Raw genomic sequence first — 14,579 nt, 5'->3', positions numbered from 1 at the left:
CAGAGTTACTTTTATTTTTATTAAAGCTGTTTTATTCACATACCATGCAATCCATCCAACATGTAGAATCAGTGGCTCTCAGTATAATCAGAGTTGTGCTTTCATCACCACAAACAATTTTAGAAAATTTTCATTGCCCTTTCCATGATCCTTCCTCTCCCTCAATGGTAGAGAATCTCTGTTGTTCTGGACATGAAATGTTTTCCTGTCTCTTCCATTCCCCCAGGGGTAGAGGTTTTGTCTGTTCTTTTACCCCAGCTCTCTGAGTCTTCACTCTTGCCCTAAGACTGACAGGGTTTGCTGCCCTTTCTCTAGTGACATAATTTAATTCTGTAAGAAAAATAGGAGAGGAGGATCCAAGTGGGGCTTTTGCCTCTCCTGCAGTTTCTATTGCTTACCTCTTCCAGATTTCCAACACATGAAAGGCTCTTTCTGATCCCTCACTTGCACCCATCTTTCTTATGAGCACCCAATATAGTACATGGAGAAGACCTTGCAGTTGCGTACCAATTTCTTTTTATCTTGGTGTTTTTATATTATCACACTTGGCCTTTAGCAATCATTACAGATATTAACTGAGCTCATCTTACCAGGTTGCATGGCGCTGAGCACCTGCCCCACATAAGTGCTTGTATCCTTTCTGTCCTTGGAGACCTCTACCTTTCCTAGATTTCAGGCTAGTGCCATAAGATCTTTGATATGTTCAAGAAAATTATTTTCACATGAACAGTTTTATTTTTTGTAAGGATGAGAATGGGATTCTTTTGAGAATTCTACAGCCTCACTAGAAGCCATCTATTTGCTGTGGTAGGGTGGTGCTTTTTATGATTTGCTAACCTACTTTTTATGGTCTTCCATTCCCTGAAGATATTTTCAAGATTTTTTTTCCTGCTAGCTCTCAAACATATTCCCTTCTTTGTGTCCCTGGTTATATTGACTGTGGGCCAGTCATTTCCCTCAAAAATTTATTGGTGGTATTCCCCAAGTCTTAGGGTGAATATATTTCCCTCCAGAGAAAGTTTTATTTCTTTTGCTGGATCCCTGGGAGCACAACAAGCCCAGAATGACTTTAAACTAATTCTTTCAAGGTTTGAGGTTTCTTTGACCACCTTGGGGAATCAAAAGTGGGATGTACATCCATTTATATATACCTATTTAGGATTGAGTTAACTTCTTTCTCTCTCTCTCTTTTTTCTTTTGTTCTGCTTAATAACAAGGAAACCCTTCCCCAGTTGTAAGAAGGAAAGCTGTCAGCATGAAACACTCTGGAGAGACTCATTCATGCTGATATATAGAAACTTAAGTACAGGGAAATACTTGAATCCAAAGAATCAAGCCTTTATGATAAAATATTATCCCCCAGTGGCAGATTATTAAAAGGAATATTCCTGTGGAAAGAAAGGGTAACAGCAAAGGGTCTTTTCCAAGGGCTTCTCTGCTATACAAACAGATAACAGCTGGCCTAGAAGGCTAATTGGATGCAACATAGGCTATAGGCAGAAGATAATTGCCTATAACTGCCAATAACTCCCTAGGTGAACTAAGAGTTGCAAGGTAGAAGTTTGGGCGGGGACAACATTATCACTTTGGGAGCTAGACTGGGACTTATGATTGGCTGCCATGCATTTCACAGAGAAGGTCACTGAGACCTGGGCAGAGTAGAGCTGTAGGAGCCAATCAGTGCTTCCCTGGGCTTCTCTGCATGCTGGTCACTGAAACCTTGTTGCAATAAGCCTATTCTCCACATCCTCCACAGGCTTTCAGCAAAGAACAAATGTTGATTCTACAAATGTTTTTGACGTAAAAATCTATACCTCTATGTCTCTTTCTAAAGCAAGACAGGGTTCAGAGTTTATCAAAATCAATAAAGCTTAAGGAAAGGAATATCATTGCAGCTTAGCAAATCAGGAACAGAAACAGGGGTTAGCTATCTCCATTTCCTACCTTGTCCTAGCAGATGAGAACTTCAAGGCCTGAAATTGTATTTTTGCTACCTCAGACTTGATGACTCCAGGATTGGTTTTTGAAATTTGCATCTTGTCTTTGTTTCAATTTGTTCCCATCATGAAGCAAAAGAAGAGTTTTACTTTTGTATTGCTTTAGAGAAACTCTTACCTATTTTCCTGCCATTCACAGAAAAGCAAAACATTTCCCAGAAAATCCAACACTTAGAGTTTCAGTAAGACCCTAGCCCCATGCTAGCCCTGTGTGAGATATTTATATAATTAAAGAGCAGTAAAAATATTGTTTTTATTTATTTAGAAGGGAATGTTTTTTCTACAAACAATATAAGGCACTTTCTCAAGATACACAAAATATAGCAAAATGACAAAAAAAAAAAAAAGAATAAGAAAGTAGATGAGAAAGAAGGAAATAAATGGAGCCAAACATTGCATGAATACTTCCTATAAACTGACACAAATTTGGTTTTAAGCTATCATTTAGCCTCCTTTGAAAAGGACATCCTGGTTAATTATGCAAATTATGTGGTCTTATCACTTCATAATGGATGAATTGCTCAAGAAACCCAGAGCTGTCCTCACACTAAAAGCAGCTAGGAATGTCTCTCATGGACCCTCATAAAGAGTACCCTGAATAAAAGAATAAGCAATACCCTCCACAAAATCATCTGGTTAGTGACACGATGCATTTTCTTGCAGATCTTTCTTATGGGGCCCTTCAGCATTGGCCAGTGACACCAACATGAAAGCACAATCTACAATGTAAAGCCACAGAGGAACAAAAAACTATACAACAGAAGCCTTAGACATGAAAGAATATCTTGAGCAGAGAGGACATGTTTCTGAGTGCTGGGAGATGATAGAGTGCATTCATATACACATGTCCTTGAAGATGAATATTTGGAGGATGAGATCAGAAATAAGTCTTGTGCATGACTGGTATCTGTTATATGTAATAAGTAAATGCAGGGGAGATACAACAAGTACATTCTCTCAATAACCTTTGGTACCTTGAGGGTGGGTATGATGATATCTTGTATTCTTAACACAGTATCTAGGACATAGTAAGTGCCCAATAAATGGTAGTCACTAAATTAAGCCAAAATAACAGGCAGAAATGTATATGCTTGGCACAGAGATTAGTGAGATGACTGGCCTGGCTGAAGAGGAGGACTCTGGTAGGAAAGAAGTTCAAGCATCTTTAGGTAGCCTTTTCTTGACCACATGTCTTTAGACTGAATTACCCACTCCTCCTGAATATCTCTCTCTGCCCACTACAACCTCCTACCACGGCATTTTCTCCACTGCATTATGATTATATATTTACTGGTCTGTTTTTGCAACCCTTGTTCTCAGACCAGATATTCTTGAGTACAAGAGCTTGGGATTTTACATTTTGTACTTTAAGCCAAAACTCTCATTTAATGTTTGCTGAATGGAATTGATGGTAATTTTAGGCCAGATTTTTGGATGGTTCTGCAGGAGTCTGGACTTGATCCTGTAAGAAAGACTTTGTTCTACAGAAATGAAAGTGAGAGCGAGTGAGTTAAATAGAAAATCTTTTTTTTTTTTTTTTTTAGGAATATTAATGCTTTGATGGGTAGATTTAGACAAAAAATGACTAGAAATGAGAGATCATCTATGAGACTATTTCAAGAACCCAGGCCTGGAATGATAAGGACCAGTATCATAGTCCACAACCACAAAACTAAAGCAGTTGTCTCAGCAGGTAATTTTTCCCATATAAATAGCTCATGCAGACAAAAGAAAAAAAAGGGGAGGTTAAGATGAAATTTTGTTTAAAGTCTACTTCTTCCTTTCCTTAATACAAAACGTTATTTCTCCCAAGTCAAGATATAAATGTCCTTCATATTTGTATCAACATATTTTTAATATCCTCAGGGAAAAACTGTAATAGCAGTGTGAAAAAGGCTGCTATGAGGTTTTTCTGCTTTGAAGGGAATAAGGATTAAAGGGAAGGTGCATCTCTGAGAGATACTGAGAGTTGTTTGCTTTTTTTCTCCTGCTCCATCACCTTGGGAAATTACTTAACCTTTCTGAGTGTCTATTCCCTTATTCTTCAAATGAGGGATATCATTTTCCATAAGTTTGTCATGGGGCAACTGAGAACAGGGACCCTGCCTTATTCTCTGGTACGTAGCACAACACAGAAGGAGATGGTCAGAAAATATTTGTTGAATGAATGGATGACTGAGATAATGAATATAATGTAATAAGGCTAAGGCAAACCTACAGATCCCAGGGATTACTGTTATTATAAATAAAAATAGACTATCTCATACCTGCATCATTCTATCTTGGAACCCCAGCTACAATGAAAGAGGATGTCTTTGGTCCTTCCCAGGAGCTCGACGGGATGGAGCTGGTTACAGAACAGGGACAGAGGGTTCTATGACAAAGAAATGGTGAGACACTTTAATCCTTACCTCCCGGATTACCTCCTGATATTTTGGTAAATATCTACAGAGCCTGGTCATTTCTGTAGAGGGGCCTGGATTCCACAATTGCCAGAGGCCTTTGTGTCAACAGCCAGAACTGATGTGTGTCTAATTTTAACTCAAGTGGAGCAGACATTTATTTTAGGAAGACAAAGTCTTTTCAAGAAGGGCTGCAATTGCCTATTGGCTGGGTTAGAGCTAAAATTCTTGCTCGATTTCCTTAGCTGGTGGGGAAGTTTTTTTAAAATTTTTACCTGGTTGTGATCTCATCTCTTCCTCTATCTTTCTAAAGGATGCTTAGGAGAGTTTATTTTTAACTCCCTAAGATGCCTTACCTGTTGTGCACTTCCTGGAGCCTTTAACTGGTTTAGTTCTTCATATGTGATAGAAATAGTAGTCTAACCAATAATCTTTGATGGCCTTCTAGGAAACCAAATTCCCCTCACTCCAGGCCACAGCTGCTGCGATGAGAGCAAAGAACACTGGATCAAGAGTTAGACAAGGTTGAAATACTAGTGATTAATAAAAGGGAGTGGTAAGAGGTGTAGAAAAAAAATAGGGGGAACAAAGATTAAAATATATTGGGTAGATGGAAATACTAGAGGCCAATGAGAAGGAGGGGTAACAGGTATAGTATGTATGTGTTTTTTCTTTTTACATTTTATTTCTTTTTTTCGAGTGATGCAAATGTTCTAAAAATGATCATGATGATGAATACACAACTATGTGATGATATTGTGAACCATTGATTGTATACTATGTATGGACAGTGTGTGAAGATTTCTTAATAAAACTATTTAAAAAAAGAAAGAGTTGGACAGACTGGGAGTCTACGCCCAGGCCCACCACTTAAACAGTGTAATCTTGGGACTGAGGCCATCTGCACACCTCCCTCTATTTTTGCATAAATAATATTGCTTTTTGACTCCATAAATATGCTTGGAGCTTATGGCATTCTTCTTACACCTAAGACTTTCAAGACATGTGTAAGTTATTATTCTTGAAATGTCCAAGGCCTGATTCCATATTCATTCTTCACACCTTTTCATACTATTTAAATATGGAATTGGCATGGAAAGAAGAAAGAAAAAAAGAAAGAAAGAAAGGGGGGGGAGAGAGGGAGAGAGAGAGAAAGATAAGAAAGAAAGAAAGAAAGAAAGAAAGAAAGAAAGAAAGAAAGAAAGAAAGAAAGAAAGAAAGAAAGAAAGAAAGAAAGAAAGAAAGAAAGAAAGAAAGAAAGAAAGAAAGAAAGAAAGAAAGAAAGAAAGAAAGAAAGAAAGAAAGAAAGAAAGAAAGAAAGAAAGAAAGAAAGAAAGAAAGAAAAAGAAAGGAAGGAAAGAAGAAAAAGAAAAGAGGGAATTTCTCAAGAATGCTTACAAGATAGGGTGCTGCAGTTTGGAAGCCAAATGACATGAGTAAAGACCCTAAGTAGGACAAACTTAGGTCTTGGTGGTGAGCTGGTGGCATATTATTCCAATTGGGATAAATACAGATTGGTGTTTTCTCAGGGCCATATGAGTAGTGCTATTGCAGAAGAATGTACAGGGCTATAATGCAAATTAAGAATTAATTCCATTCAAATTAAGAAACACTAATTGAAGTCTTTGACACGCTGGATATGGCATATATTTCTGGAACAAGTAAAAGAAATGGTTCTTGCCCTCAAGGAGCTTACGATTTACTATAGGTATAAAATATTGACGCAAGGACCAATGAGAGAGCAAAGACAGATGGTGTATAAAAGAATACCAAGCAAATACTGACTCACTGCTTAAGTCAGGCTAACATCCATGTTCCTTCAGATGAGAAATGACCTCTAGAATGCAAACGTACTCATTCATCCCAGATAATGAAGGTGATGACCCGGCAAAAGGAGTCAGAATCATGGGATCGTTTTACATCTTCTGGAACCTTGTCTTCTTTAATGGATGAAGTAACTGGAAAATCCTTTGCATATTCTGTAATTCTTGCTCCTGGCTAATTGGCTTCCTTATTTTTTTATTGATGCAGGGGAGAGTATGGTTTGGACAACACAGATACATTCACACACCAGAGAGAGATGATTAAAAAGACCACATTTTGAGTACTTGAAAATATTTATTACCCTATCTTATAAGTCTTCTGGTACCTAGGTATTTGATAGATATTAATTTAATGAATGAAATATAGTTCTTATTTTTGTGTATAATACTACTACAAAATTAACTTTAGTGAAAATACACACATTCTCTCCAGGCCAAAATCCAAATAAAAAATTATCTCATATATTTTATGGAATAGTGGAAAGAATAATGGTAAAAAAGGGTCCAATATCTGGGTTGAAGTCTGAGTACTGCTAATAACAAGTGTAATGTTAAAATATATATATTTAACACCATTGAACTCAGGTTCAATGATGCTACACAAGTAAAAGCTCTATGATTTCCTGATGAGATGGCTTATATCAGTCCATTCTTACTCCTTTGGAGGGAGGCTGCCTTTCTGCCACTATCAGGAATTTCTCTTTTGCTGATATTCTGAATTTTCACTACCATGTGTCCAGGTGTGCTGTAGTTTGTGATTCTTCTCAGCACTGATTTTTTTTTTTTTAGTTTTGGGGATATTTACAGACATTATTTCTTGAAATATTGTCTCTTCTTCATTTTTTTCTGATTGTGATTTCTAGAACCCCTACTAATTGCATAGATGGGTTTGGGTATCAAATTTCTGGATCAAGTTTCCCAATTGCTTACTTTTTGCCTCATGTTTTCTATCTCATCTGTCCATGCGAAGTCAGCTTAACATTTAGCACTCCAGTTTGCCCTTCGCTGTGTATGTTTTGTTTGTTTTGACCATTATATCTTTCATTGTGAAAGCTCTGCTTGATTCTTTGTCATAACTGCCTACTCTTGTTTTATAAACTACTGTCCTTGTTTCGTAACTTTATTTCCTATTTCAGGAATTCAATTCTTGCCATCTTCCTGAGGATATTGAACATAGTATATTTTTAAGAGCTGTTTTAATCACTCTGTTTTCTCTTTTTCCTGTTCATATTCCTCAGATTACCAGTGGTTTGTTCATTAAATGCTTGTCTTCTTTAAGAAAACTTTCCCTTATAATTTTCCTTCACAAATTTTCATTACGCATTAGAGCCTCCCATTGGGGTGGCAAAAGCAGCAAATGTCTGTCCGTGTTCACACAATGACATTGACTTCTGTCAGTCTATGCCTCTCTTTGTGGGATATTTTCTTGTTTTTGAATATGGCTTTGTTATAAATTTTTTTTTCTCATGTGTACATGGCTTGGTGCAAGTATTGGAGATTTTAAAAAGTGCTCAGCCTGCTTTCTTAAAACCAGAAATCTAAAGCAACATGACTTCTAACGTCTTCCATAGGTCTAAAATTCTATTATTCTCTAAGTTCTCTTAAGTGTAGAATTACATGTTGAAACATATTTTCCAGGTTTAAATTTTTTTCTTTCATTTCTTGAAAAGGTCAAACAAGTTTTTGAAAAGCAAAATGGAGCCTGTACTAAAACATTATAGGGAACTAATGGAATGTTTTGCTTCTTAGTTTGTTTTTAGACTGGCTTGCTGTTAATTCCAAACAAAACTGAAGCCACATTTAAATTTTTCCATAAGGCTTTAGACCCGCACCTCCCAATATGATAGCCACTAACCTCATGTGGCTATTTTAATTTACTTTATTTCTAATTATATTAAATTAAAGCTTCAGTTTCTCAGTAACTCTAGCCATATATCAATTGCTCAGTAGCCAGTCATATGTGGATAGTGGTTACCATATAAAACAGCAGAGAGAATGAACATTTGCAACATCACAGACATTTCTGTTGGATAGCACTGATTTAGAACATTGAGGTTTTTGCAATATAAGCAGAAGCATATCCTTACAAACATATGTATTTATATTTATGGGTATATATGTGATTATATTTATGGGTATACATGCATTTATATTTATGGATATACATATGGGTATATACATATGTGTGTGTGTTTGAGATTTCACATACAATGCTGAGTTTTATTAGGGAGCAATATTGGCTATGATAAACCACTAAGAATATAGTTCTTTAATTCATTAAATGTATTTACATTATTTTGCTAAAATCCTAAGTATATGAATAGGTTGTGAGTTCTTCACTGGTCGATTTCCAATCATCTGAGTAGTCCCAACTCTACTGCTATCTATGCCTCATTCCTCCTTTTCTGATAGGTCAGAAATCAGGATTGATTAGAAGATCTAAAAGACCTACACATTCCATTTTTGGGGAATAGTAGCAACAACTATACCACAGCATCTGAGTTTTATCTGAATAGGAAAATCACTTCATAAACATAACTTTTATAGAATTTATATATATGTATGCATGTATGTATGTATGTATAATGTCAACTCCTGATGTATTATAAGGGCAAGAATTCTTCTGGTGAATTTAATTCCTGACATAATTGGAGGTCAAGTAGAAAATCCCAGTGATTTCACCATACTATTTCCCTATAAGTAAACTCTTTTGGGTATCAGTGCCTCTTTCTCAGCAAATGAGGATGATACATGGCTTGGGAGTGAATATTTCTTCGAAAATCATGGAGAAGGTTAGAGAGTCATTTTAGAATTGTCCTTCAACTTCTTTGAATCTCAGTGCCTTTCACTGTAAAATGGAAATAATCATAACTTCCTTATAATGCCATTTCAAAGTTTATGAACATGAAAGTACCTAGCACAATTTCTATTTCATAGTTCATGCTCTATAAATGTTTGTTGGATGGGCAGGAGACTGAATGCATACTGACATTAGGACATTCTATATTTAAAAAAATTCTTTATCTAGAATGTTTTTCATACCTTTTCTGGTAAAATGAATATTCCCAGTCATTGTAGTAAGAGCCAAGTAATTAAACATCCTAGTTAGATGACTCTAATTTGCTGAAGTTTAATTAAAAAAAAAAAAAAAACAGGAACATTAGGTTGGAATATATAGAAAACATTTTTCCCTCTCAAATCACTCTTTTAGGCGACAGCAGATTGGTGGTAATCCCTGCACACAATACCCAGGGCTAGCCATGTCAGGGCGTGTGGAATCATCTAGTCTGAAATGACCATTATTCCTGACAGTTTTCTCTTGGGAGAATCACTGTGCTCTTGGGATCCCTCTGGACTTCCCAGAGGAGGTCACGCCATTGCATGTCTTCCTGATTAACAACATCATGAAAAGAAATAACTGAAAAAAAGAAAACAAGTGCTTTTGAATTGGTAGGAAACCGAAGCCAACCTTCCACCCTCTGGAGATATCTTTTCTCCAGCACCCCTGTCTGCCAGCCTCCTTTGGCCATACCAGATGTTTCAAATACACTCATTGACAAGACACATCTTTCCTTTCTAGAACCTAATTGTTAGGAATCCCTGACATATAGTGACATAAAAATCTTCCTGCCAACCTTGGAAGGGATTGCATTGCTCCCAGCCCAGTCTTTTTGTTTGTTTGTTTTTTTGCACTGGGACTCGAACCCAGGTCTCCTGCATGGCAGGCAAGAACTTTTCCTGCTGAGCCTCCATGTCCCACCCTCCAAGCCCAGTCTTAAAAACATACTTGAAGCCACATTTATGGAGTAGAAAGAGAGCACACTCATTGATTTAATGATGTCATTCGCTTTCCATTGGCAGCAATTTTGTTCTGAGAATCATCCCTGCAGTTCAAGATTGCCTGTTGTGAATTGAGTCATTAAAGGTATGTGGGTGAGTAGGTGATGCCAACCTCATGGAGAGTTGGCTGAATGATTAATAGCCTTGGCTTCTGATTTTAGAGGTTCCCATTAATTACAAGCAATTGAGTCTTTTTCAGGAAGACTCTGCTATAGCTTCTCCTACCACCTTCTCACTTCCTTGTGGAGTACAAAAATTGAACATTTTTAAGTTTGGAGTATGGAAACCATTTTTTAAAATTTCCTTTTGGAACTTTCTGGACCAAATCACCCTAAACCACATTTTCTAGCCCTATAATACTTGAACGGTTCTGGAAAGATGAAAAACTAGTGGAAATGCCAACACATGCATTTCGGCAGCTTGGTCTGCAAAGTCACTATCTTTATCATGGGAAATTTCAAGACAGCCTTTTTAGAGTTCTTAACAAAACATGAATGCCAGTAACATTTTAATCTTTAAAATGTTTCACAAACTTGTATTTGCCACTATTGCTGGCTCTTTACCATAGATAGATGAGGAGTTATGTGAGATAAGAGAGCATGGTGGAGTAGAACCTACCCCCAGAATGTAGGTCAGAGTATCTCGGTTCAAACCCTGGCTCAGAAACTAACTGGTTGTGTGGTATATCACCTAACTTTAATAGGCATCAGTTTTCTCATCAGAAATATGGAGTAAGAAATATAGATATGTCTATTTGAAGAAGATGGGAAACTGTATAAATATTAGTCAGATTCTTATCTAACCTTCACTCCTTGTCTAACTTCACATTATGACTCCCAGATTTTAACCACATTGTGCATCCAAGAGTTCATTTTCTTGGATAAACTTTCAAGGTCAGCAGCAAACTCACTGATGGGCCTGGAAACTAGCATGGTGGAGTGGAAAGTGACTTAGAGACATATGTTCCTGAGTTCAAATTCTAGCTCTATTTTCCTATCTGATTTTAAATAAGTTACTTCACTTTCTTGATTTAATCTCTAAAATGGTAACAATATCCCTGACTTCATAGGATTACCATGAGGATGAAAAAGAAAACATGTAAAGCAGCCATACACTGACTGTTACCAAGCAGGTGCTCATCAAATGCTATAAAAACATACACACCTCTCTTTCCTCTTCCCTCTCGCCCTCCCTTCCTTTCTTCTTTCCATAATATCACCCAATCTCTGACCAGCTAGCGTGAAATGTGTGATAGGAGATAGAGGAGGTGGAGTATACAGATTTTTCTGGCGCCAAGGACTTGGAAAGTCTAAATAACAATCTACCATAAACTTGCCCATTTCCTAAAGGATAAGTATTTTGTGAGGAATTTATTGTCTCCTTTCCTCAGATCTCAGAAGGTTCTTTCCTGGAATATGGTGGGGAAGTAGAAGAAATGGCAAGGAAGAATCCTCGTTCTTAAAATGTTTCCTCAATTATTGGCCTGTGAGATCTCATTTCCCAGGCCAAGACACAAGACTGAAAATAAATTGGAAAGCTCTTTGAACTACTTGGAAAAATGCCAAAAAGTTGCATTTTAGCTTGTTATTCATATAACAAGTTAGAGAATTTCAGATTTTATTTGCATGTAATCCTACTCAGGTCTCCCTTCTTCTGAACAATGAATCTACTTATAACCTCTTTCCAATAATATTTCTCAGGCATGAGTAGGTCATAAATGTGCAGGAACATAAATATGTTCCTGCCAAGTTAACATACTAAGCTGGGGGTGATCCTGGTGACTTGTCATCTAAGGGCTGCTAGGGCCAGGCAGGAGGGAGTTGGGGGACTGAGTGAAGTCCCAGTGCACCTGGAAGTTCCAGATCAGACCACAAGTAGCCCAGGGTAATGAGAAGAGCTCTGCTTTGAAAGTTCAGAGACATGGAGGTAGGCCAGACTCCTCCATGACTCATTTGGGATGTCAAGCAGCTCTCCTGAGCTTTCAGGGACTCTAATTCCTCATCTTTAATTGTGGATAATGATCATTACTCCCTTTTGCCTCTCAACGATATGATGAAGATTATAGATGTGAAATGTCGTATAAAACAAACTGCTATTATTATCTTTAATAACAGCCTTCTGAAGTTTTACCATAACTTTCTTGGGGCTCTAATCTAAGGGACCCCTCTATAATGAGGTCTTTTGGGAATTTCACTAACCAAATTTCCTTGGATGTCATTCAGATTGGACAGAATCATAGTATTAGAGAATGTGAGAGCTGAAAGAGATCACACTACATCTAGCCCAACCCTCCCATTTTACAGATGAGAAAAAGGAGTTCTAGAGAAAGAGAGTGACTTCCCCAGGTCATCCAGCTACAAAGTGGAAGAATTGCGTAGGAACCCATTGCTAGTGCATACACTGAATTCTAGCTTTACATAAGGGATGCATAAACCAAACCTGCTTCTTCCCTTCATCATTGCCAGAGTTATAGCTTGGCCCCTCCTCATTTCTTACCTGAAGTTTCATAATAGCCCTCCTTGCTTTCAATTTGCTACTCCTCTCCAGTGCAATTTCCATTTACTTACTACCACAGTAAGCTTTTGAAAGTACAGATCTGACCAAATCACACTCACACTCACACACCCACAGAAACACACATACTCATCTTTAAAATCTTTTAATACTCTTCCATTACCATCAATATAAAATTAAAATGTCACAAAAATAGGGAATAAGAGATCCTAGGATTGGCCATCCCTTCCCCTTTTCCTCCAGAGTTCCTTTCACAAGACTTTACCTCCTGACTTAGTTGTTACTTGGCAAATGTTCCATGCTTTCCCTTGCTACCTTTATTTTGTGAGTGATCTTCCTGGACCTGAAGCCCTCTTTCCTCTCTTCCTTATATAGCAAATCCCTCCCAATAACCCATCACCAAACATCCTTCCACCCCCACTCTGTGCCATAGTTATAGGTGCTTTATTCTCACTCCAGACCCCTTTTACTATAATATCTCCACACTGTGGGAGTTAGACAAGGGAAAATGGGACTGGCACAATTGAACTTAAAACTCTGTGCCAATCCCAAGCTTCTACACAAGTCCTGTGCAGTCATTGAGGAATGAAGCTCCAAGGAAGACTTTTTATGTAGCAATAGGGATTTGAAGGATAGTGGCATTTTGAAAAAAGGAGAGAGAAAAAGATACAGCTGTTTTTACTTGTTGGTTTGTTTTTAAGACACTTAAAGCTAGCTGTCTGTCACTACAGTTATGTTATAATGTTTCTTATAGGCAGGGCTCCTGTCTTTTTAATTCTCAACTCTTGTTTCCTCTGTCTCCCTACCTAGTTTCAAACAGGGCTCTCTATGCAGAGAGGTGGAGGCACAATTAGATTAATTTGTCTTTTGGAAAATTGCAAAGAAAAACCACAATCTTGTCAATTCTGCTCCATTTAAATGATTCCACTGTCCTCATTCCTTCTACTGCTGCTTCTCCTCCTCCTCCTTCTTTTCTTCCTCCTCTTCCAGGTAGCATCTCGGGGGAGGATATAGAAGAGAGGGAGAGGAACACCCCATATAACTCAGAAGGAACTGCTCAGTTGTCTCTAGTAAATCCACTGCTTCCTAGAGTAAATGAAGAATTCTAAATCAAGAATTTAGTAATTATCAGATAGCCCTATAGATTTGTAGAGAGTCTATAATGTTCTTAAACATCATTATTAAATTTTAAACCAATGGAGCAGAATAATTAATGTTACTACACTTATTCGGCAGATAGAGAAACTGAGGCTAAGAGTGTTTAAGTCACATGCTTAACTGGAAATACGTGGGCTCAAAACCAGAGTAACTGCCCCTCTGTGATTGCTGAGGCCAAAGTGTGGCCACAGAGGACCAGGCTGCATCCCCTGTCCATTGCACCCTGTTTCTGCTCTGAAGAAAATGATCTTGTTCATTGGTGCATCCTTTTGGGCCTCCACAAAGATGTTCTCCATCAGAAAAGTAACTCTTCATAAAAGAATCTTGTCAAGGAACCCTTGATTGTTCAGCAGATAAGGAGGCATAAAGCAATTCATTTGCCTAATGAATAACATGGTAAAGTCTTGGTTTGATATGTGCACCACTTACACCAAGGTCTTTCATTCATATTCAGCATCATAAAATGGACATCCCTATAGAAACCAATTGAATCTTGTTACAGTCTGGGATACTGAACGATGTCAGCCCATGTCAGAGATTAAGAAGCCACACCAAAGGGAAGTGGCATAAGAAGAGATTAGCCCTGCTCATTGGGTGTCAGCTGAAGCAGGAAGTCACTGAGGCCTCCCATGGCTGGACCATGTTCCCCACTGTAAGCATGAGGTTAGCCAAGACCATCGTCTAATTTTGTTTCCTAAAACCCTGCAGCACTGAATCTCAAGTTCTCATTGAAAGCCCCTGATTTCCAGGAATGTTCAGGTTGAATGACCTTCACAAGTTGTAAGACTAAAACTTTTACCTGGATTTCAATCGGTTTCCAATTATTATTGGGATTATGTTTTGGC

Source organism: Tamandua tetradactyla, chromosome 18 (genome assembly GCF_023851605.1).
Source record: "Tamandua tetradactyla isolate mTamTet1 chromosome 18, mTamTet1.pri, whole genome shotgun sequence".
Classification (NCBI taxonomy): Eukaryota; Metazoa; Chordata; class Mammalia; order Pilosa; family Myrmecophagidae; genus Tamandua; species Tamandua tetradactyla.
This window is presented reverse-complemented; position numbering follows the sequence as displayed.